Below are 5,695 nucleotides of genomic sequence, written 5' to 3' on the forward strand. Positions count from 1 at the left end.
CGCTTTGTGACGCGTCGCCATGGAGACGCGGGTCCCGCTCCGCGCGCCCAGGGGCCTGGGGAGCTGGCGCCCACGCGGGGGCTGAGCGGATAGCATGGGCTGAGGTGTCTATCATTGCGTGGACGCTTCACGTTCGCATCTCTATAGAGGTTTTGCAATGAACTTTCCCAACATGATCCTGTGCACCTGCGGAGAGGAGCAAAAAGGGAGTGGCCCTGAGCACCTGGTAGTAGTGTCAGAGCTTCTACTTCCTGTTTTCATCCGCTTGTCACCTCCAGCATAAGCAAACGTGGGCACAGTCGTCAAGCATTCTTTTTTTTTTTTTAAGATTTTTTAAAATTTCTCTCCTTCTCCTTCCCCCCACCCCCCACCCGTCTGCTTTTTGTCCATTCACTGTGTGTTCTTCTGTGTCTACTTGCTTTCTTGGCAGCAGCACCCGGAATCTGTGTCTCTTTTTGTTGTGTCATCTTGCTGTGTCAGCTCTCCGTGTGTGTGGCACCACTCCTGGCCAGGCTGCACTTTTTCATGTGGGGTGGCTCTCCCTGAGGGGCGCACTCCTTGCACGTGGGGCTCCCCTAGGTGTGGGACACCCCTGTGCGGCACGGCACTCTTTGCACGCATCAGCACTGTGCCTGGGCCAGCTCACCACACGGGTCAGGAGGCCCTGGGTTTGAACCCTGGACCTCCCATGTGGTAGGCGGACACTCCGTTGAGCCAAATCCACTTCCCTTGTCATACATTCTTGCAGTAAATAGGAACCAAGCAAGAGAACTATTGGGCCACAAGAAGAGTTTCGGTGATGGTTCCATGGTAGCCCACTGGCACGGGGGCTGAGGAGTTGGGAGCTGCGAGAGGTTGAAAAGCTTGGATAAGGAAGTGGGCTCCTTTCTCTTCCCCATTTCTGGCACTGCCTTTTTTGTGTCCGTTGCCTGAGGACTGGTTTCTGTACCCTCAGACTGAGTGAGCTGGGTCAAATATGTCCCAGCATGTTACGAAGTGTTTTCCCAGTATGTGCAGGGTCTTTTATCACCACATTCTAGGCAACTGCTTAGGAATTTCTCACACAGTAGGTGCTTAGTAACTGCTGAATGGTACCAGGTTAGGGAATAGTTGTCACCCCCTTGGGTGCAAAGAGAAGTCCTGGAGGGCTGTTCTCAGCATGTTTAAAAAGCAATTTTCAGCAATTCCTTATCCTCAAAGGGGTTATTCGAGTGTAGGCGTGTACAGGTAACAGTGAAGCATGGCAAGGAATTCATTGAAGGGGACAGAACAGGCATCAAAGTAAGGTTCCCAAATATATTTGCAAGGAATTTCTTTAAAAGTGAAGAGCTAAATTCAAATCTAAGAGTAGAATCCTGTCCATACAATGGAATGAATATATCACATTTTAGACTGTCAAATTGTAAAGCAATGGGTGGTAGAGCACATTAGAAGGTACAGGCTTCTCTATCGGTGCTACTAAAGGAATGACGTCTAAAGTAGGATTTAGTGGTGGCATCTAAATTAAGAAAGCAATGCCCAACAACAGATTACTGTCTGGAAATGGCAGAGCCAATTAACATAGCATAAATTAGGAGGACTATATTTTAAAAATAGAGCAGTGAGCACATAGAATTTTAAAAGTGAATGCTTATTCATATCTCGCATTTGTCTCATCTGTGCAAGCAGTGAAATGGTGGGGTAAGTCAGAAACCTCTCTGAGACCCCATTTCCTTCTCTGTAAATTGAGCAGACTAGCACCCACCTTACTAGGCAGTAAGACTGACAACTCTAATGGTGATTTATAAATTATTAAGGCACACTGTCTAAGGTATCGCTTTTTTGTCTTATCCTAATTCAGATCTTCACTCTTTTTAAAAAGCCATTTGTTTCTGCTTCACAATTTGGTGTGAGTCCATCTTATTGCGAGCAGTATAGCACTATCCCTGCCTCTGAATTTTGGTTGCCTGAAGCAACCCTTTACACAATTAAATAGATTCCCCCCCCCCTTCCTCTTTCCCTCAATGAATACTTACTGAGCACTGTACACTGAGCCTGAACTGTATGATAGCATCAAGGCCAAAACCCCTGGATGCCAAGGAGTACTTCCTGGAGGAGGGGATGCCTCAGCTGAATCTTGAAGGATGCATGAGAATCAACCGGATGACGGCGAGAGGGGCCACAAGGCATCCCAGCAGAGAAGACAGAGCAAGGGTCCAGCCCATGAACTCGAGGCCAGACTATGAAGGCTGAGCGTGAAGCTGAGAGAGGGCTGGAGCAGGAGGCTTCGCAGGCCTTGCCAAGAAGCTGACTGCACAGGGCATGAGGTGGATTCTCCGGAGGGGGTTCAACGGCCGAGTGAAGAGACCAGCAGGAAGTTTAAACCTTTTCTCCAGGAGGAGGACAGTTGTGTATCCTCCTACCAGAATGAACTGATCACTCGGAGTAAAGCATCGAGGTTACTCGGAGGCCTCTTACAGAGCTTCCATTGAGCGCAGTTGCACTGAACGGCTTCAACGTTAATTGGTTGTTTCCAACTTAATTATAGTAAATTTCTCTCTACACATACAGAGAGGGTGGTGAGGGAGAGGAGATAGCAAGTATGGAAGACTCGGCTGTGAAGAAGGCCTGCAGCTGGGGAAGAGAGAGGTAAAATCGAGTGGCGATGTAGAAAGGGGAGAGACTTACCCCTCTTGGCAGGCCAGGGTGAGGGAGTGTAGAGGCTGGGGCTCCCCTGAGAGCAGGGGCATCCCAGCCTGGAGAGGGCCGAGGGAATGGGGCAAAGCTGCTCGAGGGGAGGCTACACCCCACACCTGGGGCCTCAGGAGAATGCAGGGAAGGAGTGTGTGAGGTTTCAAGTTCTTTTTTGATTCCCAAAAGATTATGTCCTTAAGCTAATCTGTACCTGTGGGTGTGGTATACTTTGATTGCATTAGATTCGCTTTAGATGACTTGATTAGATTGCTTTTGATTGGACTATGTCAGTGAGGCGTGAGCTAGGTGGGTCTCCACCCTCTTGCTGGATCTGATATGAACGGAGACACAGAGAAACACACAGAGAAAGGAAGCTGCCATTTTGATCCAGTCACATGGGAGAGGACTGAAGGGTCACTAGCAGCCAAAGCTGAACTACAAAGCCTCGAGAGGCTGAGCCGACGGAGTGGCTCTGGTGGAGACATGCCTGATCGCCATGTGGCACGACGCCGGGATCGTTGGTAGCTGATTTTGGTGAGCAGGCATCTGTGATGGTGCTTTGATTTGGACATTTCATGGCCCTGGATTATCTTAAGCTTTTACCTTACATAAGCTCCCCATATAAAAGCCACCCCATTTCTAGTATTTTGCATAGGCAGACCTGTGGCAAACTAAGATGGGGGCAAAGGGGGTGTGTGGGGGAGGCGGCGAGAGTCTGTATTTCTCACGAGATCCCCAGAGGTGCACAGGTGCAGATTTGTGTGGCACCGGCAGCCCCTGGGAGCTTGCTAGAAATGCAGCAACTCAGAGCCCACCCCACACCTCCTGCATCAGAGAACCTGCCCTTTGCCAAGATCCCAGCTGATGCCAGGCACATGCAAGTTTGAAAAGCACTGCTCCAGACAACGGAGAGCCATGGTTGTCTGCTGAGCAAGAGGGAGAAGGAGAAATCGTTGGGAGAATGTGAACAGGAAGCCAACCACAGATGTGTAAAAGAATTGACAGAAGGCTGCTTCCAAAACCCCGTCCAGGATAGACAGTACACAGTAGGGCCCAACTCCTTGGGACAGGACTCTTGGCGGGAAGTTTTTGGTCTGGTTGTTAAATTTGGGCAAAAGACGTCACACTACCATGCTGTTTATCATACAATGCTTTACTTAGTCAAGTGTCTTCATGTTAAATAGAATATCACTCTTTCTCCTTTGCTTTTTTGTTTTAACTGAAAAACTCTTAAAATAGTTCCCCAATTTCCATGATGTGTTCAGATCTTTCTGAGATCAAATTCATACCTTCATTAGGAGGGGCTGTGGCTTAGCAATCCAAGAGTGATCAATATCTTTCTATTGAAAATATCCAGAAGAGAAAATTCTATAATAATCCCTATTTTTTTGGACTAGCTCAATTTAAGGGAGTAAATTCTAAGTTCTCTTTCTAACTTGACAACTCACCAAATTTACTTACATCTCATCTGAATTAAGCCATGAAAGCAAGTTCAACCTGTTGATTCTATCAAAACCTTGCCAATCCCATTTAAATGTCACCCCTCTTGTGGGCCATTCCTATTCACCGTGATTCTTGTGTTTTTCTCTTGACTCTCAAGAAGTAAGCTGATGGGGCCAGTCATTGGGGAATTCCAGGCTATTTCCTTGCATTGTTACTTTCCCTTTCATGTTTATGCAGGTACTCAGTATTAAATATGAACAACTCATTTTTATGTCAACACTAATACATCCAAATGAATGTTCTCTTCTTCAAAGTATTATTTATTCTAATGACACTGCCCTTACTTAAATAAAGCATTTTAAAAATTCTTCAGAAACATTTTTTTGATATCTCTTGGACAGGGGCATAATGGTGCTCTCTGAGGGTATTTGGTTATTTGAAAGACCAAAAGGACATTAAAGCTGATAATGAAGGAACATGATCAAGTTGGGTAGTTATCTTCAGCCAAAATCAAACTGTGACCACAGAGCAATGAGCAAAAATCCCCTCATTCTGTAGATAATTTCGGGATTTGCATTCTTTTTGGAGTAAATAGGCTCCAAGGTGATTGTCTAAGAACAAAAACTCACTCGGATAAATCCTTATATATATGTTTTAAAACTAAATTTTACAGTTTTATTTCATCTTATCCAAAATTAGATCACAAGCATCTGAGATTTTTCCTGGTAGCACTCTTTTCACTCTTATTTTGTTGCTCTTCATTATATATCCATCGTCTTTTATAAGGATAAAAGCTCCTTGAAAGCAAGAGCCATCTTTTAGCCCCTTTTACATACCAATATCCAACTCAAAGCATGGCAGGAAGCCGTATTTGTAGAATGAATCATCAAATGGATGAATTGCTTAGACCACTCTTGGCCTATGGATTTCTATTGACCTTAAACTGTTTGAAAGTCTGATTTAGGCCACACATAACCAGACTGAGGCCTCCTTTACCCAGGAAGATCTGCCCCTATAAATTTTTCATCAATTTTAAAGATTACCCAACATCATGTCTTGCGCTATTTGCTATTAGTCGATAATTAGCACAGTGGTACTTCCTTCTGGGCAGTCAATTAAGCTTTGCTGAATGGACATTAAAAGTGAATGCATTTAGTCTGGAGAGTTGACCTGACAAATGGTTTTCAGTGGTAAAAGAAACTTCCAGGCCTTCAGTCCATTCCTGGGTGATTGCCGACAGCTTTTTTCAATGCTGATACTTCACAAAAAATACCTTCTGGGTGAGTTTGTGTGAACAGAGTTTCTATCTCCCTTAGAAAATATTTGATACTTGATATCCACCTAAGGTTTGTTTGCAATGGTCTAAAACTTATTTTATCATTAATACTCTTCGATTTTTATTGACTTTAACAACAAATGGTTACCTTCTTCAACTATCATCATTCACCTTTTCTTCTCTGAAAAGACAGAATCAAATTTTGCTTTTCTTCAAATATGGCCTACCCCTGTTCTTCAAAAGGTTCTTCTTGGGAAATAGCATGTGGAAACTACAACCCCTACTGTGTTAATATTTATTAAG

Source organism: Dasypus novemcinctus, chromosome 15, assembly GCF_030445035.2.
Source record: "Dasypus novemcinctus isolate mDasNov1 chromosome 15, mDasNov1.1.hap2, whole genome shotgun sequence".
Classification (NCBI taxonomy): Eukaryota; Metazoa; Chordata; class Mammalia; order Cingulata; family Dasypodidae; genus Dasypus; species Dasypus novemcinctus.